General features: G+C 39.5%; 1 protein-coding gene across 3 annotated transcripts in view; it reads right to left on the reverse strand.

Moving 5' to 3' along the window:
* Window positions 1–26,509, reverse strand: part of SNTG1 (syntrophin gamma 1) — an 886,518-nt gene that overhangs the window by 554,936 nt on the left and 305,073 nt on the right. For all 3 annotated transcript variants that reach the window (XM_027042820.2, XM_027042821.2, XM_053208542.1), the window contains one exon: window positions 17,710–17,785. The gene's annotated coding sequence lies outside the window, so the exon portion shown is untranslated. The remainder of the gene's footprint in view (window positions 1–17,709; window positions 17,786–26,509) is intronic.

Consider the following 26,509-nt stretch of genomic DNA (forward strand, 5'->3'; position numbering starts at 1 on the left):
CATGATCTCATGCTTCATGAGTTTGAGCCCCACATCCGGCTCTATGCTGACTGCTCAGAGCCTGAAGCCTGCTTCGGATTCTGTGTCTCCCTCTCTCTCTACCCCTCCCCGACTCAGGCTGTATCTTCTCTCTGTCTCTCTCAAAAATTCATAACCTTAAAAAATTTAAAAATAAACATTTAAAAAGGAGAAACTGTTCAACCAACAAAGTATCTCAGATTGGGCGCGCGCGCGCACACACACACACACACACACACATGCTCTAAGGATGAGTAGCTGTAATAAGTAGGGATCATCAGGCTAATCCCCCCCAAAATCCCCACAAAAGATGCTGAGGAGATTATAGATTTAATCTTGGTAGCTGAACTCTTAAAAACAGTGTCTTATTAGAAATTCTGGAAGAGTCTTTTACACTAACTTCCTGGGAGTGGATCCTCTTGGTTGATCTGATGGGATGACAATGTCAAGGCTTCATGATGGCTTTAGAACATGCATTTTTCTATAGAACTTGAAAGGGCATTTACCTGCTGACTGACTAGTGGAGAGTCTCCATCTGAACAGCAAAATTATTAAAGCTAAAAGCATTTTGCTGTTTGTTGTTTTCCTTCAACAGCTGCTATGTATGCCATTCCTCAGAATCCTGGAGGCACCTCTGAGTTTCTCAAAGCATTTCCAAGACCAGTCATCTGCAGTGTGATAAATTCCCTTTTATCTTTCTTACGTATATAGTTTTAAGTGTTTTAAGTTAGCTAATTATCTAATTTGTTCAGAGAGAGGTCCTGAGTGAGTAACTTAGAAATAAATGGGAGACTCTTAAACAGCTCTGAGAGCTTTAGACAAGACACCAGCTCTGGCCAACCCGTAGACTGAAGCCTTGTGAAAGCCTGGACGCAGAGGGCGCAGCCAAGCTGTGTCAGATTCCCCACCCCCACCCACTGAAACTTTGATATAATAAATACGTGCTGTTGTAAGCCATTAAGTTTATGGTAATTTATTACACAGCAGTAGATAACAAAGTCCTAAAATAAAAGTATAGATAAAATTTTATTGCCATGACAGCAACAGAAACTTACTGTTACTAAGAAAGTTTTATAAAATACTAATAAAACTCAAATCAAAGATGCAAATATGCATGCATTTCCTTATGTGTTGGCATGGTGAATCAATTTTTTTTCTAATGTCTAAACTAAAATTTTCCTGCTTTGGTATACCATATTTCACAGATATTGCTTGAAGAACTTACCAAATTGGAATCTGACCCACATTTTAGAAATAAATACCGTTTTACAGTCAACGGCAAGATTTTCATTATTAAAACTTTTTTCACATTGAAAATAAATAACATTTTCTGGCTGATCTCATAAGGAATATTCTACTGCACGTCTTTTGGCCCATCACCTAAATTCAAGCAACAAACTTAACAGTAAAAGGTATGCAATGAACAATTTTAAGGGCAAGAGACAAAGTAGATTACAAGGAGGTGATTCTACAAAAATAGACTTTAATTGAATAGATTATCCATTTAAAGCAAGTTGGTTACTGGTATTCTTCCCTCGCTGAGAAAAACCAACAAATTTCGGTTCAGGGTGTGATATTTGTCCCATCTCAGTGTAAAAATGGGTATTTCTTCTAACTCCTTGATATAGGTTAGACAACTGTCGAACTTGTAACAATATGTAACTAAAACACGTGCAACCGTATCTAATTAGGACAAGGGTGGAAAGTTTCTAGTGGTTTTAAAGTAATATTTTCATTATGCTTTGAAATTCTAAGCCATTTCTAGATTTAACTAAACCTAAAATGCATAAAAGCTCATTTGAAAACAGATCTTGTTCATTTATTAGACTGTGGTCTATTCCCCAATAAGGCCCTGGAATCTTTTCTTAGACTTTCATTTCTGCCATCTTGTTCCTCTTCAGATCATCAAAGACATCATGTATAGAGCCACGAGTAGTCTGCATTCATGAAAGATACTCATTCAATTACAATAATTCATATATTTTTGTTACTAGACATATCCTCTATCCCTTTCTAAACTCCAACAGCACCGAAATGGGAACAATTGTGTTTTCAATAAACTATACTGGTGCATGTTTTGACCAAGGAACTTCACCTTTATATTCAAAGAAGGAAGGTAGAGTGCTTGAAGGCTTTAGCAAAGTACTTAAAGTAATGTCATTGTCTGAATATAATCTGTATTTGAGGAAAAATACTGAGCTTTCAAATGACAAAAAAATACATTGAAACCACAGGGAAGTCTCCAAATTAAAACCAATAGTTTAGTATTTTCTTACATATTAAACATGTAGCTCGGTTTTACGATAGATTAGCCAATTCTGCCTTCATTGCTCGCTTTACCTGATTATAGGGATTGGTATTTGAGGCAGAGTACAAATTTAGCTCTTTTGTTAATATGGTAAATAAATAGAGGGAACACACCGGAAGAAAAAGACATGATTAAATTTGTATATTTCTGTCAGAGGTAATCCCATGCCCGTGCCCAGGCACACCGTAACGTTTGGGCTAGGTGTAATTAGAACTTAACAGTGGAAAAAAAAAAAAAGAATTTAGCAATGGAACGAGGCTAACTTCCAATGGAATGACACAACTAAGGCTCAAAGAAAAGAAGCAAACTTCTCAAATTCATGAAGTAGATAAATGAGTAGATGAATAAGAAGACTCCTTCATCCCAGGTAGTAGAACATATTGACGCCAAACTGTTTCTGGTTGGTTCTAAAACAAACAAAAAAAATTTGTTGCGATTTTCTGCTGTGCCCAGCATGAGTGTCACGCTTGTACTCAGACTCTCCACGGCTTGTCCTAGACTGGCCGTCTCTGGACAAAACGGGCCACACTTAGCCATCCCCTTGTTGTCTCTAACTCCGTGCATCCAGTAATACTGGGAGGTAAAATGATGTGGCAATATGTGATTTGGACATCTTGGGTTTTTTTTTTAACCCTGTCATAATACACTAATTTATTGAAAGTACAAACATTTGATAGCCAGTCGTGTCACTGGTCTCATCTCAAGAATAATTTCCCCCTCATAATTCTGCATTAGAGATATGGCTTTTTCACTATCATTTGAAGCTAATTAACCAAAGAAGGCAGAGTAAGTAATTTGCCAAGCTATTTCAAATTGCTCTTGTGAATAAACTGAATAATACTGATTGATCTGGCATACTGGGACAACCTATGCCAAGAACTCACTGTTTCAAAATTAATAGAAATTAGCAAACCATTCTTCTCCCTTTGTCCTACAATGTTGATTCTGATGAAACAAAAGTGAGAATAAAAATCATTCTTAGGATAAAATCTTGGTCGTCTTTCCATTACCAAACAGCTACATATACTGCAGGTTGTTTGACATCAGAGAGACTTTTGTCCCCTGAAAAATCACAGTAATATATTTTTTTAAAAAAAACCTATCCTAATGTTTTTCACAAAAAGTTCCATAGACCTACGAGCTTTCAAAGAAATGAGTATTTATGATGTATGGCAAGACAGATGAAAACAGAAAAATACTGAAATGGTAAAATTTGAAAAAAGAAAAAAAAAGAGCAGTAACAGAAAAATAAGCTGCCTATCTAGAAAATACTCTAACCCAGCATGGTTTATTGGCAATGAAAGGCAAGCTGTTTGTAGTATAATTGCACCATTCCATCTAAGCCCAATTTACTCTTATTATCTTGTCATTGCACCTTTTTCCTACAGATATTCTAGCTACCTGACTTCATCTACTGAAAGAGTGAACAGGTGGCCGCCTCATCACTTGGAGCCTGTTACACTGTGTTGCTAATAGCTCTTGCCCCAAGTGACCAGGCATAGCACGTCTGTGATGTGTGCAGAATCTTGCTGTGTCTGTCAACAGGAAGCATTAACCTGGCTGACAGATCTTCTACAAGAGCGTGCAAGAAGCTTGATTGAAACAATGCACCACTGTATCGCACAGGCAACTACAGAAACAGAGTACTTTCTGTGACTATACTTTTCTCAGACTTTCAAATGGAAAAGAACATCCATTTGATTGATGACCTGTTAGTTACAGCCAATTCGTTATTCATTTTCTCGGAGAAAAGGTAAATCAACTAGAGCTATGCATTCAAGCTGATTGGAAGTGGTCACACCCTTACTGATGTTACTGATGGTACCAACAGCAGACTTAAATCACTATGTCTTTATTTTAATTGTACACAGCTATTACTTATTAATTGAGTAGAGCAGGTAGGATGAGTTCGAGTTTTTGAGTTTGTGACGTAAAAAATTGTCTTTTGAAGATAACTTCAAAATTTCATTTTATTTTTTTGACACATTGAATAAAAATTAACCTACATGGTAACCCTAAGAACTGAAAACATGGAACATGTTTCATGGAACATGGGAACCCTTCTTCATTCCCACTGCCCTCTTTGATATAGGAAGGTGAAGACTATAAAACACAGTGAGCAGCTGAATTTTGCACCAGACCTGGCATCTTATACAGTGAAACATAAAATTGTTCTAGGAGGAATCAGAATCAGATTGCTGACCTACCTCTAGAAACACTCAGTTAAATCCACTAGTCACAAGCTCCATAAAGGCAGTGATTTATAGCTCATTCATATTTGAATGCCTATGGTTGACAGAGAACCTAGTATACCTGATGAGTATTCAACACGTACTTTTGAATGGGTGAATGAATGAAAGCCACCAAATAAATGTTATGGATCATTTAATTTTCAAATGGAAAATCGGAAATACCCATAACATAATCAAAGATGCTCCCGCTATTCACTAAATAACCTCCACTCACACGTGCTCTAGAGGCAAACTAACTTAGATTAGAATTTTATTTAGAATAGAATCTAGAATGGGGATTCCAAGAACATCAATTCTTAGATCTACTACCAATAGCAATTTAAGATCCTTTCTCTTTTTATTTTCATACTTTTTTTGTAAAGATACGATACGTTATGCCTAGAATATTCAATATTCATACTTACTCAAAATTGTTTTTCTTCTGAAATATATTCAATATTCAATTCTACTGTGTGTGTATATATATATATACATATATATATGTATATATATATATATAATATTATATCACAAAGTAACTAGATGCAAACAGAATTAACACAGCATTCTGGCATGGTCTTATAGTGTCCCTGGTTATTGGAGGACATAAATGTGAGAACATGAGGGCTAGCTGACCGGCCTACAAGCTGGACCCAGGCTACTAGAAGCTCCACACCTCTTCTCTTGTTCTTGGAATGCACATCCCATCATTCCCACAACAGAAGTTTTTCCAAAGACAGCCTTGAGACAGCATAAAGAAGTGGCCTAATGCTCATTGTCCCCATCCTGCTACGCTCGCTTCTCTCCCAGGCTGCATCTGTGGCCTTATGAGGAGTTCCCTTTGATGACGTTGGTTGAGAATGAAAAAATTCAGGCTTGGTTTATAGGTGTAGCTGTGTGATATTATAGGCACTATGCACAGGTAGACAGATGGGGTGCTACACCCTCATTCTAGGAGAGTCCTGAAGGCAATAATAAAGTAAAATCTTACCGGTGGGCAGAATTTGGATCAGTATACCTACCTGGTTGCTCGGTTTGCCTGGAAGAAGAGATGATTTACGATCTGATTGATTTGTGTGCTGAGGCTAATGGCTTGGGTGAATGGTTAAGAATTTGAAGAAGTATGACAGGAATATCTTGACAAGGAGGTCTGGGAAAGGGGGATATGGGTGGTCCAATCTAGGATGGTGTAGAATGTGGAGATATTTGAATGATTTCAACAAGTGACTTCAGCAGAGGAATATTTTAATAAGGGTAGGACAACCCATTCTGTTGATATCACTTAGTCTCTTTCCCCAGCCATTACTGTTATATCCCATGCGCTAGTGAACAAAATGGTCATGGAGGTAGTGATGGAGGCCATTCATGGGCTGAACAACATGGGTTTCCATTCATCCAGGCTGAACTGGATACAGCTACTGCTAATACGACACCATTTCCTGGGGTGATCAGCTAGCTGACAGGTGGCAGATTGTTTATATTGGACTGCTGTCATTATGGAAGGGGGAGCATTTGGCTCTTTGTGGAATAGATACTTACTATAGATATCAATTTACCTTCCCTAACTATGGTGCTTGTGTCAAATTACCATCCCTTTCTTTTTTAATTTTATTTATTTTTGAGAGAGAGACAGAGCACTAGAGGGGGAAGGGCAGAGAGAAGAAGACACAGAATCCGAAGCAGGATCCAGGCTCTGAGCTGTCAGCACAGAGCCCAACACGGGGCTCCAACTCACAGACCACACGATCATGACCTGAGCGGAAGTCAGACGCTTAACCAACTGAGCCACCCAGGTGCCCCTCAAATTACCCTTCATAAACTTAAAAAAATGCCTTCTTTAACACTATGGTATTACTCAGGATTGCTTTTGAGCACAGAGCAAAAGTGTGGCAAATGGTCCAAACATACAAATTCTGTGAAACAATTGCATTATGAGTTTATACCGAAATGGCTTTATACAATTTGATGCTTCCTATTTTTTATTTTATCAGCTATATAATGAGCCAAGGAATACCACCTCCTCACAGGGCTAGTACAAAAATTAAATAAAAGTTTAAATACAGCACTTTGAAAAAATCATTTAGAAACTTTAAAGTGAAAGATTTAGTATTTAAATTCATTTAGTAACATTATTTGCTTATTATTTGATGGATGTTACATTGTACACGTCACTTGAATTATCCATTTATTCTTTCCATAACCCTATTACCTATGAGGGAACTAAGAGTCAGAGGGTTAAGAAGTTGTCAGAGGTCTGATAGCTGGTGAATGATGACATCAACTTTTGACCTCTGCAGTCTAAATCTAGAGATACAACTTTCAACACAAGCTACAAGTATTTCCTAAGCACACTTTACAACTTCATCACTTTATGAAAGGCATTGATCATCCTCAGAAAAATTAATGTCACAAACTATCTACTTGAATAAAAAAAAAGCCTCAAAGTGTTCTTTGTTACACTAAAAACGAACAGTCACAGTTTTAAAATATTGGTAAAAATTGAGAACCTCATGAGAATAAATAATCATGAGGAAAAAAGAATAACTCATAAATTCCATGAAAAATATATTTAAACCTGAACTGAGAGCATTTTAACATTTTTTTCAAGATGTTCAATATTATAGCAACTATAGCCATTGTTTTGCCTTTGGGGCTCCAATGTATATTGTTGAAACGATCTTTAAACGCAATATCAATGGTATTGAATTAATGAGGCATGAAGGAGGATATTTTAAATGGAGAATAAAGGCATATATATATATATATATATATATATATATATATATATATTAGACCTCTGTAAGAAGGGTTTCAGTGGAATGGTATTTCAGGAGTGAATAAATGAATAACAGTTTCAGGAATGACTAAGATATGAATATTTGGAAACACAGAATAGTTAAAACTACTTTGAGGAGTTTGGCGATTTAAGGAAAACAGAACTTTCAGACTACGCTAGAGGGATAATAAGTGGAATTAAAGGAGGGGTTTTATTGTTAATTTTCAGACACAGCCATGTTTATATTGTGATGGAAACAAAGAAATAGAACAGAAGGAGACACTTGGATAATTCAGGAGGAAAGTCCTTAAGCTGGTGAAGAAAGATGGAATCCAATATGAAAAGGAAGAGTTTGGGGCTCAGATGGGAGCATAAACATTCCATTCACAGTAACAAGAGAGAGATAGGTAGGGATGCAGGCAGTTTGTCAGAGTTCCTCAGAAACAGACAAGGCAATTTACTTCTTATTGCTTCTCTTATAGTAAAGTGAAAGCAAGATTATTAGATATAAATGATGGGGGGAGGTTTGCTGAAAGTTTTGGGGAGAATGAAGATATAAAGAGTCAACTGAGACAAATGATTACTAACAAGTGATAGTTATGAGTTGACTGAAGTTTGGACTCAAAAATTAAAAGTGGACTTACCAGCATGAGTGTATGTTTTCCTTTACCCTATTCTGCTACTTGGGTAAGCAGATAGAAAGATATTTTAATGTCGGTTAAGGTTTTTCCCAGTGAGTATTAGAAAAGGAAAGAAAGGTAAAAAAAATAGATGCATGATCGGTACTACACTGACACATTATGGAATCCAAGTTAGATAAGATGAATGCGAAGACATAACTGGTGACAGACAGTGATAAGGGCAAAAGGTTGACGGATTAGAAGTCCTCAGCAAACTCTAATATAGAGTCACTAAAGTAAGGGAATTGTAAAGGTAGCATATAGAGTCAAAAAACAGACTTTGGTGACGGTACAGCAAAAGGCGACAATGCACTCTTAGAAATTAACAGAACTGGTGGTTGTGGAAGAAGGAACAAATGACTGAAAGGGAAGAGGTGGAGACCTGAAAGCTCAGAATTTCAGATCTTCTACATAAATGCTAACACACAGTGACTGCCCAAATCGTGTAGAAAAACACCATTAGACAGATGCTAACATCTTTAGCGAATGAGCAACAGTGTCCACGTTTCAGTAGATGGTATCATCATGTATATTAGCAATAAAATCTGACGGAATGCATTGCAAAGGAGCAGCAGTCTATAAGAAAAGCAAGAGGGAACAAATCGGGGAAGCAACGAGCAAAGAGGAGCAAGGTGAACACATGCCCACCTCCAGGTCTAGTGGCTATTGAGCCGTACAAGAGGCAATCACATCTGAGAAGTCTGCAGAGGAAATACTGTCCCCAGGGGATGTCCAGGTTAGAACTGGAGCATGAGGGTGAAGGGAATACTCGTGGCACTTGAAGAGATACAGATTTTGCTGCTGGCCAAAGTGAATAGTAGAGACAATAGTTGGAAGGTTCAGGAGATCAGGACAGGTGGGGAGACTGGGCAGATTAGGAATTACGACCTTCTGGGATGAAAGGGTAAAAGGATCTGGTCCACAGTTGGCCACCACTTGGCATGAAGCACTCGTGAATGTTGAGTTTCTCGGGACAGTGCCTCTGCGGAAAGAGGAGAAAGGAAGGCATCCATTGAGTCTGGTCTCCCCATGGTCAAAGACTTGTCTTGTGGATCGTCAACTCCATAGTACTTCTGGGTTTTTGTTTTTGTTTTTGTTTTTGTGTTTTTTGATGTCTCATCTCACTCAGAAATGTCCAGGAAGGAGACAACAGCTGAAGGGTACAACATGCAGAAAGAAGATAAGGAGCTGGTGACTTGTACCTGCATAAACTATTTCCAAGTCCAGATAGACATGACCACTGTAGGAGTGACTGAATTTGGAATCAGTGACCAAAAGACATAGGTGAAACCAAGAGAGTGTGAAGTAATTCTAAGAGGTGGGTGTCTCTGTGTGTCTGTAGACACATATTTTTCAAGGAAAAATATTTTCTTGTTATGGTTGGGGCCATTTTTATCAGACATAATCATAAAAATAATTTTCATTTAGTAACATCTACCCATATTTTATATGTTGATCTCTTCCATTTCATCTTCATTAATTATGTTATTTAACTGAGGACTCATTCCTCAGATTCTTCATACTCTGAACTACTAAATATAGTTGGGCCATGCAGTGAAAAAATATTGGATAGTTAACTGAATCCTGAAGAGGCAATTCTTGATCCGCCATTATCTCAATATATAGATTAGGGGAAATGCCATTGGCAATAACAAAACCTGCCATCCATATATCAAAAGCTGGATGCTGCACTGAAATTTAAAAAAATATATGAAGTGCCATACAAATGACAGGTGAATATTATATATTCATTTCTCTCTGTCTCTTCAATACATAACAATTTAGACCAGGATTCTCACTTTGTAGATGTCATTTGTTTTTAAAAGAGTTTGTTCATTTTGATCTAACTTTATAAAACAATCTTATGTTCTTATTCAAATGTTACCACTTTGCTCCACAGAGTTCAGGAATTATATACTGTGACACACAGGTGTAAGATAATTTTGAAAATCTGGCTTCATTTTTAAATAGCACAATAATTCTTGTATTATGTCATGACATTCATTTCAATGGAACTGTGTTTCTTCATTGGGCCAACTGGCCTCTTCTCAAACTGTTGATTTTCCTCCAGTGTTATTTAAAAATTAATATGTGGAAACATCCAAATTGGACTTGTAAAAGACTAAAAGGTAATATAATTCAAAAGCACCTCATTTTTTATACATCTGTCACTAAGTATTATCCATCAGTAAAAAATCTTACAGATTTGAATTTTGCATTTTCTCACCTAGTTTAAAAAAGAAATTAAAAACCTGTTAACCAATATTCATTGTACTAGTGTTATTTTCTTCTCTAAATACTCAAAATGTTAACTTGTTGAATCAATGAATGTTGTAAATGCCAGTTAAACTCAATTCAATTAAAAAAATAATAAGAATGTATGGTATGCAAATAGCACCTTATGAACTCTCCTGAGCCTCCCTCTCTGCCTATTTATAGATGTGGAACAATGAAAATGCTAGCCAAATGGTTGCTCTTGGAGCTTTAGTATGTGCAAAAACAAGAATGCTAGAATTATATCAAGATAATTAAAAGAACCAGGGGTCAAATTTATGTTAAAGTCCATTAGGAAAATCAAACACAAAGTTCATGTCCAAATAGCTAGACATAGTATCTGAGGGGTGCAAGGTACAGAAAAATGAGATGGGAGGCGAGAAGATGTGTAGAGACACGGAATCTGAGCCAGATTTAGATAATTGGAAATCGTGCCCAGGGAAGTTGCCACCAATAGAGACTGGAGACTCCTGGTTCTGACAGGCTGGATAAATTTAGCTGGACTAAACAGTATTGTTAGTAATAGAGTAAATCCAATACGCTCCCTTCAGGAGTTCACAATTTGGTAGGGAAAACAGACAGAAATAATCTAAAATGTCATCATGTATGTGTATAGGAAAAGAATAATTAATTAGGATTGGGACATCTGAAAAATTTATGGAAGGTGGTAGGATTTGTGTTTGGTTCTTACACGATAAGGAGGCTTTTACTACAGTAAAAACCATTCTTGGAAAGAATTAGTCCATACGGGAGCACCTGGGTGGCTCAGTCAGTTAAGCATCTGACTCTTGATTTCAGTTCAAGATATAGATCAAGATATAGATTTTTCCCGTTCAAAAATAGACCAAGATAGGAAGAACCAAAATAATCACCAGAACGTGGGTGAAAATACAGGAAGAGTGAATGGTTGTGGATGTTTCGAACAGCTGGTATTTCAAGAGTAAGAAATGTCCAAAGAAATTATGTGCCCACAGTTTGCTGAGAGGTTGTTGATCAAGTATTGATGAGGTCTACATACCATGAGTTGATGAAGAGGCCTCATATTGAATCTGTTCATCTAGGCATTATTTTGTGTTATTTATAATTGCATTTTCCAATTTGTTCACTCTAAAGCTTAAATGTTAGGCACCCCTAAAATTTCCTCCAGGTTCTCAGTTTTGGGGGGGGGAGGGAAAGGGAGAAGGAGGAGGAAAACAAGGTGGGGGAGAGTCAAGAGGGGCAAGGGGAAGAATAAGGAATCTCATCTGGTTTCTCCAGGGGCCACTTAGTCTTTCCTTCATAAAACTTCCCACTAATTATGACTACTTTTTTTTCTGTTTGACACACATAGATTTATTATTTTTAATTGAAAAGTTTTTCTTTAAATTTGAAGTTGAAAAGTTTTGAAAAGTTTTTTCTTTAAATTCCAGTTAGTTAACATACAGTGTCATGTCAGTTTCAGGTGGACAACATAGTGCTTCAACACCTCCATACATCGCCCAGTGCTCACCAGCATTCTGCAAGTGCCCTCCTTAATCCTCATCACCTATTTTACCCATTTAGGTCTTTTGTCCATTTGGAATTTATGACTACTTTAATTTTGTTAGTAACTCTTTCATGTCTGTGTCCCCCACCAAATATCCCTCCTGATGTATATTTGTTTGATACTGTGTTAAAAAGCTCTATTGTTTTTTGGGGGGAAAATGTCTCTACTCACTATGAGAGTATATTTTTTAGGTGTGCTAATGTCCTGGTTCCTAATTTTTAAGAAGACACTAGAGAAGTTAGATATTTACAAAAACACATGAAATTTTAGAACTGACAGTATCATTTGCTGACCAGGATGTGGAACAGTAGGAGATCTCCTTCACTTCTGGTAAGAATGGAACGTGCCACAGCCACCTTGGAAGAATGTATAGGTTTTTACAAGACTCTCTGTCTTCTTACCGTATGATACAGCAGTGGCATTACTAGATATCCAGCCAACTGATCTGAAAATGTATTAAACCTTCATTTAAGTTTATGGAAGCTTTCTCCATAATTTCCTTCAGGGGTAGGCGAATAGATAAACTGTGGTACATCTATATCGTGGCACATTATTTGGATAAAAAGGAAGCCACGGAAAAAAAACACGATGGCTCTTAAACGCATTTTGTTAAGTGAAAGGTTTCAGGCTGAAAAGGCTACACGCTCCATGATTCCTATTGCACGACATCTGGGAAAAGGCAAAACCCTGGAGATGATGAAACAGAAACAAAAACGAAAACAAAACAAAAACAGCGGTCTCCAAGAATTCAGAAGGAAAGGAGGAGGGCGAAAGAGGCGAAGCACAGGGAATGTGGTTGGGTGGTTAAGACTCTGCATGACACTCCGGTAAGAGCTACGGGACGCTACGTCTCTGAAACACCTACGGAACGTTAGTGCACAGTGAACCTGAAGGCAAATTAAATCAAGTGCGGGGCTCCTGTGTGCTCGGGGGCCTCTCTGAGGGCACCCTTTTCCCTCCCCCAGTCACCCCTGAGCCGGTCTCATTGGCCAGTGTTTGCCTGATGGGCTGGTAATCCTTTAGACTTTGCCTGGGGCAACCAGTGTCTCTGAGCAGACGCTGGGAAGCCGGAGACTCCAGGGGCCCAGTTAGGCTGGACCGTGGGCTCTAGCTTCTGTAGCTCTTCCTCCGTGGGAAAAACAGAGACTATGCTAGAGACAGGCCCTTGTGCGCAGCAGTAGGAAAGGCTACTGGTAGGAAATAAGGCACCGACGGCAGCAGAGGCTCTATATCCATGGGAATGGTATGAGCCATCTCCAGGAATAGTCTAGCCCCAATGCAAGGAAAGCAGCGAAAGTTGAAAACCTGGACAGGACTGAGAGAATGTGGACAGTATATGGACTAGGTCCATTCTGCCAAGCGGGCGCTGAATCCCTCCATCATTTTGGTTACCATACTCCAGGATTTCCCCAATATTACTCTGTAGCTGTGATACAGGGACGAGTGCTAAAGTCATTAGATTTATGACATTTCTTTAGACCTTTTTGTTGTTGTTTCCAGTATCACCAAAGGTATCTGATGGCGACCTAAAGATTTTCTTGTGAATCTTCTTCACAGGCAGACACAGATAACGTGACTATGTACCTTGAGCCCTGAGAGGCCACCAATAGTCTTCACGTGGCCGGAATTAACCAATCTTCTCTTTGCTGAATTTTCCAGAAGAGGGGGAGATGGAATTACCAAGACTAAAGCAACCTACATTAACCTGTTCATGAAAGAAAGCAATACCAAGAACTACTAGAAATCTACTCATACTGGCTGGGAAATGGAAAGGAGAGTACATTTTTTAATGTAGCCAGGTTTTTCTCAACTATGGGTGAATGTCTTTGAAATGCACAGAATACTGCTCCAAAAATATTTTCATCAATTTATTAATTTTTCTGAAATATTTACTGGGACCCTATACCTCTTGGCATGATGGCAGATCCTGGGGTTACAAAAAGAAACTCTGATTTCTTCCCTGGAACTCTCATGAAAACAGAAAGCAAACAAAACCAAAACAGGAGTCAGCAGGGCACCACATGGCTCTGCACCCTGGCCAGGAGCCACACCTCCCACAGGCAACTTATTCAGTCAAATCCCTGTTTAAAAAGGTAGATGGGGAGCACGGCTTGGCCAAAAAACATTAAGAAAGTTTTGTGTCCAAGGCTAAACTTCTTTTGTGTTTGATAATTGTGTCACTTTACCCAGGATAGACAATAGAGCCAGCAAAACCCAAAATAAGAGATGTTTGATCACCGAAGCCAATGACTAAACTCACAAAGAGGACTGAAAGGACTGGGGATTTGACTAACAATTCCGGTGGCAAATGGGCCCAGAGATGTTGCACCCTGGTAACAGATGCAGCATGCGACACAAAGGGAATGGGCTGCAGAAAGACCAATGGAAATATGTCAAGAAGAAGAAGAAAAAATCAGATGCTCAGACATCCCTGACAGCACAGAAAAGCAGTACGAGCATAAAACCTATATATTCAAATATTAACTGTTTATATTATAGTAGTCTTGTTCTGGCAATTTAAAAAAAAAAAAAAGCCCAGGAAAATTCCTTTAGCCAAGTAGAGAGGGCAGGCGGCACAAAGCAGGGACAGGTGACCAGGCTGGGACAGCTGCTCACCCAGTGGACATCCAGGTTGCGCTTGCTCATGGGGCTGTTTTCCATTCAAACATAAAGCCCGTTGAGCTTTCCATGTGGACAACTATGAGCATGAATACTTGGGAGGCACAAGTGAAATTCTACAGGTCGGGTCAGAGACTAGAAAAAAATCCAGTGACAGGACGTGCTAAGACGTGTCATTCTTGAAATAGTCCATATGTGCCAAGTGGTGAGGTTTTGGGGTGATAGTGGAATTTGTGGGGTCTGGAGCCGGCGGCCAAGAAAGAATTCTTGAAGATGTTTTTGGTGCAAAAAAGCGATTTTATTAAAGCACAGGTATAGGACCTGTGGCCGGAAGAGCTGCCCCTGGACCGTGAGGAGGGACTGGTTATATACTGGTTATATGGAGTTGGGGGAGGTAAAGTCAGGGGAAGTTTCCAGTGAGACTTTCGTATGGTAAAGAAGACTCACAGGATACTGGAGGCCTAACTATTGTCAAGCTAAGGTTGTTTTTCCCTCTAGCAAAGCATTAGCATTAAGACAGTAGAGAGTTCTTGGAGCAATTTACTCTGCTTGCCTCAAATATTTGTCAATGGGTTGCAGGTTATAAGGAAATTTAGTTCTGTCTGCCATTTCCTTCTGCCTTTGTTTCCCACATCACTATGGAGGGATGATGTTGGGGCTCCAGGAAACGGAGTCTATAGGTTTCTGGAGATTAGCCTATTGATAAGATTGCCCTTTTCTTGTGATTCACCAAGATATTTGTAAATAGATGGAGACTCAGGCCCTGTGGGACTATGATCTCCCTCACTTAACCATTTGTTTTTCCCCTTTCCTTTGTTCTTGGCCATCCAGGAGTGCCCAAGGGATATCACACACTTTCCACCTGGGGCGGGGGGAGGTGGGTGGGAAGAAGGCAGAGGGGCAGGGTTTGCAGCCTCTTATGCTCCCTCATCACAAAGTATCAGAAAATAGGCAATGTGGGTAGGCTGTGTGTTATTAGACCACATTTACTATTTCTCCTCTTTACTCATCCTGTCTCAAAACAATATCAATTGAGACGTGTTGCTTGCCAACAAGTTATGTTAAACTAAAAAAAAATTTTTTAAAAACATGAAAGCAAAGATATCTACCTCAGAAAATAGAAAAATGTTTGAAATGTATTTAGAGATATTTTTAAAAATAAAATATTAACTATTTTTTGTGAGGTGCTGTGAGGATGGAACTGCCATCTTCAAATGAATTTTCAGTACTCTTCTTCCGACTGCTTTTCTCCCTGCTTTCATTTATGATACGTAACTTTCCTCAGGCTACAGATGGAATGTGCAGGGTATGATACTCTGAAATCCTGTCCAGCGAGCTTTCCACAAGGGTGAAGTGAAAGCACACAGGGGCCAGGCCTGACACTGGCAACCTCAGTAGGTAACAGACAATGTCTCTTGCAGAGCAATCGCTTGCCCCTTTCTGGAGAGCACAGCATAGTTTTGGCAGTTCCCACTTCTTTCATGTGTTTAATTTTTTTAAATCTTTATTTATTTTTGCGAGAGAGAGAGGGACACAGCATGAGCAGGGGAGGAACAGAGAGAGAAGGAGACACAGAATCCAAAGCGGGCTCCAGGCTCTGGGCTGTCAGCACAGAGCCCGATGTGGGGCTGGAGTCCACGAACTGGGAGATCATGACCTGAGCCGAAGTCGGACGCTTAACTGACTGAGCCACCCAGGCGCCCCTGAGTTCCCGCTTCTATGGTTCGCTCTCTGTCTCTGTTTAAGTTCAAACTTCCACATGGACTTCCAAACGAAGGCCTGAAATGCCAAAGAATCAAATAACATTTTTTTATCACCCCTCTCCTTCATCTTTTGGGCTTGCCTGTGATATTTTATTTGAAGAAAAGACCTAACTATGCACACAGTCTAGCAATGAAAAATCATTTGAAAGCCTTGAGTATAATTTTCTGCTGCACTAGAATGTGTTCTTTGTGCTTCCTCGGAAAATGTGCGTTGGAATTTTCTCAGCTTATGCAAATGTCGGCAATGATTTGTGTTTTAGGAGGAGGACAAAGACTACCTGCACTCGGGTGGTTAGGGATCAGGATTCGGTGAGAAAGGAAGTTTTAGGGATCCATCCCTGTCTGGGTGACGCCGTGATTAATAGAGCACTACGCGGCTTCCATTAAATATTATTTTTAAGTATTTAGAATATTCAGTACCCAACACAACTCTAGATCTAATTGCTTGTGATCTTAAGTGGCTCTGAACCTTGCCACACCCCTTGAGAACCCAGGCTGCGAAATCCATTTATAGGCCAGCTGCGCAAACGCATCTCTGGTCCTAGAGCTCTATGGTCCTCGTGACACACGGACATACACGCAAAAGCATTCCTGCCATTTTAATATTACGCTTAAATATAACCTAATACCACAATATGTACACAACACGCCTTTCAGTGTTAACATTCCTTTAAACATAATAGACAGAGATGAGTTTCATGATTCTCACTGAAACCACAACGCAAGTGCTCGCATGACAGGAAATAAGGACTCAAAGACACTGTGAAAATTGGTGAGGAAAGTAGCCCTAGTGACTTTAATCCTAACCTTTCGTGACCATGCTCTGCTTTTTCTAGCAAATAGAGTATGAGCCCTTCCAAAAGTAACATTTGTCCTAGCGCTGAAGTCAGAGACATACTCAACTCCCACCTGCCTGGCCTATGACTCAAGTTCCCTTACTGAAAGCATGTTTCATTTACTTTACAAATTTTCATTACACTTTCTCTTCCTCTCTTCTGAATAAACAGCAAAGAACGTGATCATCCCCAGGACTCTGGTGTTGTGAAGCATTTTACAGCATTTTGCCAAGGCCCCCCTTGTATGGTCACCCATTTACCCTTTCTCCAGGACCGCAGGCTCACAGCAGTGTGGGACATCAGTTCTCACCTCTATGAGAAGTCATGGACCCCTCGCCTCATGAAGCAAGCTTTAGAAAAAACTAATTTATATTGCTCCTTCCTCTAAATGGTGCTCATTGAAGGAACAACATAAATTTAATACAGTCGCTTAAATAAATATGGTGGAAAGCTACGTCCAAAGACAGTCTAACACTGACTGAACACTGCCACGTGTTCAGAGTGCTGCTGCCCTCCCAAAGTCAGGAAATTAAAAACAAAATGAATTTTGTTATATGGTTCTAGAGCAAAGAAGCTTCATAAAGCTTACTACTGAAGCGAACAACTTACAACAGAAATGTAGAAAAATGATTATCTTTTTCATTAAATGACTCACATTCTTCAACAGTAACGGTCTTACCTGAATTTAGGTAGAGCAATTATTTTCCCTTTTCAGATGTCACTTCTCTGGCAATCTCAACATTCTGGAGAGCAGTCTAGATGCAAAAGCAGAAATAAAAAGTCCTATGAGCATTCAAAATAGAAGCAATAAAATCTACACACCGAAATGTGTTCACTTTATCCGTAAGGAAGACATGCATCCCGTTTACATGTGTAACATACTCGATTTTTACCAGATTTCTTTGTGAATTTCTGGGAGTAACTCAAAACCGTGTGAATCATCAAGAGGGGAAATAGCATGATGAGTATTTCCCAAATGGCTAATGTTATAAGACTGAATTCTGCAGAACACATTTTGGGGAAATTGGCTTATAAAAAAAGTACAAAAGCATATTTGGTAATCTGCCCAACATTGTATCTGCCAGTAGTTGGCATTTGGATATAAGCTGCCGATTCCACAGCCCTTAGAATTAGACTCCGAGTTTAAATTATTGATAATATTTAAAAGCACTCCTTGTGAGGAATGGCGTATTGATTTGATGCCATGAAGTGATTATTTTTAATGAGGCATAGCTATTAACTCGGTTTTATCATGAAGGAGAAGGGGGTTAGCTTCTACACGTCCAGGCCTGGGCAACAGCTTGCTAATTCCAAAGGCCAGAATGATGTGTCAGCTTTGGCCACTTCATTTTTAATGCTCCCGTTTATGCTATTTGTCCTCTCGTGAACTCAGTTGTAGTTTTGAGTACTCAGTAGTACTACTTTTGAGTAGTACTCAGTATGTACTACTTTAATAAAAGGGTAGGCAGGTGAAATGTCACATTGAATAGAGCAGTCCTTATCAAAAGAAGTTCCAAAGGCATACAGCTGGCTGCAGAGAAACTGCGTAGCGCATCAAAGATACATCTCTGATTCGACAGATGCATCCAAATTCTGAACCCGAATCAAATTTATCCAGAGGCCTATGAATATGAATATATGACTTTTTAATAAGCTCCACAGAGAAATCTGAATCTCAGCCATGATGAGAACCCTAAAGAGCATATAAGCTTCTGGGCTATGGTAGGAAGAATTCTTGACGGCCCTCTAGAATCCCACGCCCTCGTGTACGGGCACCTGTAGGATCCCTTGACCACGATCCCATGACTGTGGGCTGAGCTTGTGGCTTTGCTTTGTTTGTTTGTTGGAGGGTTTTTTTTTATGCTTTTAGTTGGTTTTATTTTTTTGAATATAATTTATTGTCAAATTGGTTTCCATACAACCCAACAAGTGCCCTCCTCCACATCCATCACCCACTTTCCCCTCTCCCCCACCCCGCCATTAACCATCAGTTTGTTCTCAGTATGTAAGAGTCTCTTACGGTTTGCCTCCCTCCCTCTCTGTAACTTTTTTTCCCCTTCACCTCCCCCAGGGTCTTCTGTTAAGTTTCTCCAGAACCACATGAGTGAAAACATATGGTATCTGTCTCTCTCTGCCTGACTTATTTCACTTAGCATAATGCCCCCCAGTTCCATCCATGTTGTTGCAAATGGCTGGATTTCATTCTTCCTCGTTGCCAAGTAGTATTCCATTGTATTAAACCACATCTTCTTTATCCATTCATCTGTTGATGGACATTTAGGCTTTTTCTGTAAGTTGGCTATTGTTGAAAGTGCTGCTATAAACATTGGGGACAAGTGCCCCTACGCATCAGCACTCCTGTATCTCTTGGGTAAATTCCTAGCAGTGCTATTGTTGGGTCATAGGGTAGATCTAGTTTTAACTTTTTGAGGAAGCTCCACACTGTTTTCCAGAGCAGCTGCACCAGTTTGCATTCCCACCAACAGTGCAAGAGGGTTCCTGTTTCTCCACATCCTCTCCAGCACCTATAGTCTCCTGATTTGTTCATTTTAGCCACTCTGACCAGCGTGAGGTCATATCTCAGTGTGGTTTTGATTTTGTAGTTCCCTGATGAGGAGTGACGTTGAGCATCTTTTCATGTGTCTGTTAGCCATCTGGATGTCTTCTTTAGAAAAGTATCTATTCATGTCTTCTGCCCAATTCCTCACTGGATTATTTGTTTTTTGGGTATTGAGTTTGGTAAGTTCTTTATAGATTTTGGATACTAGCCCTTTATCCGATATGTCATTTGCAAATATCTTTTCCCATTCCATCGGTTGCCTTTTAGTTTTGTTGATTGTTTCCTTTGCAGTGCAGAAGCTTTTTATCTTGATGAGGTCCCAATAGTTCACTTTTGCTTTTAATTCCCTTGCCTTTGGGGATGTGTCATGTAAGAAATTGCTGCGACTGAGGTCAGAGAGGTGTTTCCCTGCTTTCTCCTCTAGGGTTTTGATGGTTTCCTATCTCACATTCAGGTCCTTCATCCATTTTCAGTTTATTTTTGTGAATGGTGTAAGAAAGTGGTCTAGTTTCATCCTTCTGCATGTTGCTGTCCAGTTCTCCCAGCACCATTTGTTAAAAAGAGACTGTCTTTTGTTCATTGGATACTCTTTCCTGCTTTGTCCAAGATTAGTTGGCCATACATTTGTGGGTCCAATTCTGGGGTCTCTATTCTATTCCATTGGTTTATGTGTCTGTTTTTGTTCCAATACCATACTGTCTTGATGATTACAGCTTTGTAGTAGAGGCTAAAGTCCGGGATTGTGATGTCTCCTGCTTTGGTTTTCTTCTTCAATATTACTTTGGCTATTTGGGGTCTTTCGTGGTTCCATACAAATTTCAGGATTGTTTGTTCTAGCTTTGAGGAGAATTCTGGTGCAATTTTGACTGGGATTGCATTGAATGTGTAGATTGCTTTGAGTAGTATTGACATTTTAACAATATATATTCTTCCAATCCATGAGCATGAAATGTTTTTCCATTTTTTGTATCTTCTTCAATTTCCTTCATAAGCTTTCTATAGTTTTCAGCATACAGATCTTTTACATATTTGGTCAGGTTTATTCCTAGGTATTTTATGGGTTTTGGTGCAATTGTGAACATGATCAGTTTCTTTATTTCTCTTTCTGTTGCTTCATTATTGGTATATAAAAATGAAACTGATTTCTGTACATTAATTTTGTACCCTGTGACTGCTGAATTCATGTATCAGTTCTAGCAGACTTTTGGTGGAGTCTGTAGGGTTTTTCATGTAGAGTATCATGTCTTCTGTGAAAAGTGAAAGTTTGACTTCATCTTTCCCAATTTTGATGCCTCTTATTTCATTTTGTTGTCTGATTGCTAATGCTAGGACTTCCAACACTATGTTAAACAACAGTGGTGAGAGTGGACATCCCTGTCATGTTCCTGATCTCAGGAGGAAAGCCCTCAGTTTTTCCCCATTGAGGATGATATTAGCTGTGGGCTTTTCATAAATGGCTTTTATGATGTTTAAGTATGTTCCTTCTATCCAGACTTTCTTGAGGGTTTTCATCAAGAAAGGATGCTATTTTCTGTCAGGTGCTTTTTCTGCAAGTATTGACAGGAACATACTGTTCTTATCTTTTCTTTTATTAATGTGATGTATCACACTGATTGATTTGTAAATATGGAACCAGCACTGCAGCCCGGGAATGAATCCCACATGACCATGGTGAATAATTATTTTTATATGCTGTTGAATTCAATTCGCTAGTATCTTATTGAGAATTTTTGCAACCATATTCATCAGGAATATTGGCCTATAATTCTCTTTTTTTGCTGGTGTCTGTCTCGTTTGGGAATCAAGATAATACTGGCTGCATAGAATGAGTCCGGAAGTTTTCCTTCCATTTCTATTTTTTGGAAGAAATTGAGAAGGATAGGTTTTAACTCTGCTTTAAATGCCTGGTCGAATTCCCCAGGGAAGTCATCTGTTTCAGGACTCTTATTTGTTGGGAGATTTTTGATAACTGATTCAGTTTCTTCGCTGGTTGTGGATCTGTTCAAATTTTCTATTTCTTCCCGTTTGAGTTTTGGAAGTGTGTGGGTGCTTAGGAATTTGTCCATTTCTATCAGGGTGTCCAGTTTGTTGGCATATGATTTTTCATAGTATTCCCTGATAATTGCTTGTATTTCTGAGGGATTGGTTGTAACAAATCCATTTTCATTTGTGATTTTATCTATTTGGGTCATCTCCCTTTTCTTTTTGAGAAGCCCGGCTAGAGGTTTATCAATTTTGTTTATTTTTTTCAAAAAAACAACATTTGGCTTCATTGATCTGTTCTATTGTTTGCTTGTTTCTTTGTGGGTTTTTTTTTTTTTTTTTTGGATTCTATGTCGTTCATTTCTGCTCTGATCTTTATTATTTCTCTTCTTCTGTTGGGTTTGGGGTGTCTTTGCTGTTCTGCTTCTCGTTCCTTTAGGTGTGCTGTTAGATTTTGTATTTGGGATTTTCTTGTTTGAGATAGGCCTGGATTGCAATGTATTTTCCTCTCAGGACTGCCTTCGCTGCATCCCAAAGTGTTTGGATTATTGTATTTTAATTTTCATTTGTTTCCATATATATTTTAAATATTTTCTCTAATTGCCTGGTTGACCCATTCATTCTTTAGTAAGATGCTCTTTTACCTCCGTGCTTTTGGCGGTTTTCTAGACTTTTTCCTGTGGTTGATTTCAAGTTTCATAGCACTGTGAACTGAAAGTATGCATGGTATGATCTCAATTCTTTTATATTTATTGAGAGCTGTTTTGTGACCCAGTATGTGATCTATCTTGGAGAATGTTCCATGTGCACTGGAGAAGAAAGTATATTCTGTTGCTTTGGGATGTAGAGTTCTAAATATATCTGTCAAGTCCATCTGGCCCAGTGTATTGTTAAGGGCCATTGTTTCTTTACTGATCTGTGTCTATATGATCTGTCCATTGTTGTAAGTGGAGTCTTAAAGTCCCTTGCAATTACCATTCTTATTAATAAGGTTGCTTATGTTTGTGATTAATTGTGTTATATATTTGAGGGTTTCCATATGTGGTGCATAAAGATTTATAACTGTTAGCTCTTCCTGATGGATAGACCTTGTATTTATTATATAATGCCCTTCTTCATCTCTTGTTACAGCCTTTAATTTAAAGTCTAATTTGTCTGATTTAAGTATGGCTACTCCAGCTTTCTTTGGACTTCCAGTAGCATGATAGATAGTTCTCTATCCCCTCACTTTCAATCTGAAGGTGTCCTCAGGTCTAAAATGAGTCTCTTGTAGAGAGCAAATAGATGGGTCTTGTTTTTTCATCCATTCTGATACCCTGTGTCTTTTGGTTGGCTCATTTAGTCCATTTACATTCAGTGTTACTATAAAAAGATATGGGCTTAGAGTCATTGTGATGTCTGTAGATTTCATGCTTGTAGTGATGTCTCTGGTACTTTGTGGTCCTTGCAACATGTCACTCACAGAATCCCCCTTAGGATCTCTCATAGGGCTGGTTTCATGGTGATGAAGTCCTTCAGTTTTTGTTTGTTTCAGAAAACCTTTATCTCTCCTTCTATTCTGAATGACAGGCTTGCTGGATAAAGGATTCTTAGCTGTTTATTTTTTCTCTTCATCACATTGAAGATTTCCTGCCATTCCTCTCTGTCCTGCCAAGTTTCAGTAGATAGGTCTGCTATTTTAAGCAGGCCTTATGCATCTACCTTTGTACGTTAAGGTTCGTTTATGCCTAGCTGCTTTCAGAATTCTCTCTTTATCCTTGTATTTTGCCAGTTTCACTATGATATGTCATGCAGAAGATCGATTCAAGTTATGTCTAAAGGCAGTTCTCTGTGCCTCTTGGATTTCAATGTCTGTTTCCTTCCCCAGATTAGGGAATTTCTCAGCTGTGATTTGTTCAAATACACCTTCCACCCCTTTCCCTCTCTTCTTCTTCTTGAATTTCTATGATATGGATGTTGTTATGCTTGACTGCATCACTTAGTTCTCTAATTCTTCCCTCGTGGTCCTGGAATTTTTTATCTCCCTTTTTCTCAGCTTCCTCTTTTTCCACAATTTTATCTTCTAATTCACCTATTCTCCCCTCTGCCTCTTCAATCCGCACTGTGGTCGCCTCCATTTTATTTTGCACCTCATTTATAACATTTTTTTAATTCATCGTGACCATCTTTTAGTTCCTTGATCTCTGCAGTAATAGATCCTCTGCCGTATTCTATGCCTTTTTCAAGCCCAGCGATTAATCTTATGACTATAATTCTAAATTCTTGTTCAGGTATATTGCTTATACCTGTTTTGATCAATTCTTTAGCTGTCACTTCTTCCTGGAATTTCTTTTTGAGGGGAATTCTTCTGTTTCATCATTTTGGCTAGTTTTCTGTCCCTTATGTGTTTTAAAAGCTTGTTATGTGCTCTGCACCTGCAAGCACTGCTATAAAGTAAAGGAGGGCTATACACTGTCCAGGGCCTGGGCCTTCAGGAGGTGTATTTTGGAGAGTGTTACTTGCTCTCTGTTGTTGTGACTTTGGTCACTTTATCTCCCTTCTTGTATTGGTGTTTTGGACCCTCCATGAGGTGTGCTTTGATTTGTTCCTTGAAGTAGCCCTCCACTATGGGCTCTGGGACTGATCCCTGAGGCTCCACCTTGGTGACTATAGGGGGGAAAATGGTGATCCCTCAGTCTCTTCTCCATGGACCTGGTGGACTCTGTTCAAGTGGTCCTCACTGTGCTGAGGGCACAGACAGGGCGATCCTTCTTGCTCCACCGACTTCCCTGAGCCTGAACTTGTCTAGGATTCCAAGTCCCTCTCCCGACACTCTGGTACTGGGGAAGCGCCTCTCTGTGTGGCCCAGTCTGTGGTCCCGGCTGGCTTTGTCTGTGCTGCCACACTTCAGGGAAGACCGCCTTCTCCTACTGTGGACTGCACTGCTGACCTCGCCACTGAGGCCTGGGGGTGGCGGACGCAGGCAGGCTATGTCCTGTCCCAACGCGCTCCAGGGAGGGGGCCGCTTTCTCCTGCTGCAGACTGTGCCCCTGACCTACCACTGCACCCAGGCCCCTGGCTCTCCTCCTCCCCGGGTGCCTGAACAGGGTGCCCACCCCAGTCCAAGAAAGCCCTGCAGTTAGAGATGGGATCCCTCTCCGTCTCGGTCAGAGGTTTGTCTCTTGTTCAGATACAGCCCTATGCTTCCCCAGCCGCTGTTTCTCTTCCCTTTGTCTCTCTGCAGAAGGGGGTCCCTACCTTCCGTGCCCATGCGGCTTTTTTTTTATATCCCCCAGTTCACAATCACCCACCTATAGCCTGTCAAGGATGTCCCAGTGTCTCCCTCTTAGACTCAGTCTCTTTTCCTCCCAGACTCTTGGAGTTCAAAGTCCTTTGGCTTCAGCACTTAATTGTTTGAGAGATGTGAGAAGTACAGATTCCCCTACTTCTGTCATAAGCTCCCGAATCAGTTAATTTTGAATTAACCAACTTGAGGGAGATTTTCTTGAGTAGCCAGACTTGGCTGAGGGAGGGGAGGTCTTACGAAGGGTCATAGATTCAAACTGGGGAAGATTCTTCTCCTGGCTATGAAGAAGTAAGCGGCCTTGTTAGGGACAACCATATGCCTACTAGGAGCTCAGAGCAACACTGGCTGATAGGCGACACAAAAACAGGGAAACCAGTCCCAAAACACAAAAATCTGGATTCTGTGAGTGACTTCTATGGATTTGAAGAAAGACCCTGATGTCTGCATAACATAGCCCAGTTGACACATGATTGTAGCTTTAGAAGATGCTGCATGTGACTAAGGTTATTTTCTTAATTCAGAAGTTTGATGATTCAGAATTATGTATTAAGTGAGAATAGAACCAATCACAGTACAACTCTCAACACTATCTCAAGATATACAAAATTTAAGCCTCTGTTCTTTCTTTAGTTATTTTCCATGAACTAATTATTTAACCTGATCCCATTGTCACCATTTCTTTTCTTCTCCTGATGTATTCCATGGGTTTTATTCCAGGAATGGTAAATATGCATCAGTGTTCTCCAATTAAAAACAAACAAACAAATAAAATATGGCCTTGCTCCATAGGACCCTGTTGAAGTGTGAGAGTAGGAACACTGCTTACAGAACATTGTGCTGTCATAACCCGGTGGCTGTATGCCTGGTCTCTGTGGGTGTAGGGAAGAGCTGATATTAGTCTTAAGTGGCCATTCTTGCACCCCCAGGTGTGAGCAGTACCAAGTATGACAAGCAGAAGAGGGAGAGGAAACCCGATGGCTGCATGTCTCAGTTTATGTCTTTTGTTCAGATACTTACCAGCTTCAGGTCCACAACTACCCACTGATGTCTACTTGGGTGCCCCACACAGACTTTAATGTGACACCAGATGAAAACTAAAAGCCAAAACAATAATCAAATAACCAAAAGGAGAATTTGCTAAAGCTATTAAACACCTAAAAAAGGTAGGTTGAAAAATTTGTTACTTAAGAAAATCCAGGAAAGGAGGGAGGCAGAGTTTCTGCCCACTGAGAAATACAAGGCAAAAAAAAAAAAAAAAAAAAAAAAGAAATTCCAGGGACCTCAATACCTGGATACTCAGTTCCCTGAGTGATCTGCCTTTCTCTCTCTGCCTTTCCAGGTCTTAATATGAATGATTTACATATGATATCTAGGGGTGTAAGCTGTACTTAAGTGGAAGAAATAGGCAAAACTTACTCTACCCAAGTTTCTTTAGAAACAGAAATCCAAATCCATTTGTTGATTTAGGAATGGAATAGAAAAATTTTAAATGAGAAATTTAAGAGAACACGTGTGACCTTAAAACACACATCCTGGACTTCAATTATGGGCATGTCATATAACAGAGATATAGTCCTACCGCCTGTCTGACCAATGCTGGCTGCTCATGGCATAAACTGTTATTCACTGAAAACACCATAACACTAATGC

The sequence above is a fragment of the Acinonyx jubatus genome, chromosome F2, assembly GCF_027475565.1.
Source record: "Acinonyx jubatus isolate Ajub_Pintada_27869175 chromosome F2, VMU_Ajub_asm_v1.0, whole genome shotgun sequence".
NCBI classification, from domain to species: Eukaryota; Metazoa; Chordata; class Mammalia; order Carnivora; family Felidae; genus Acinonyx; species Acinonyx jubatus.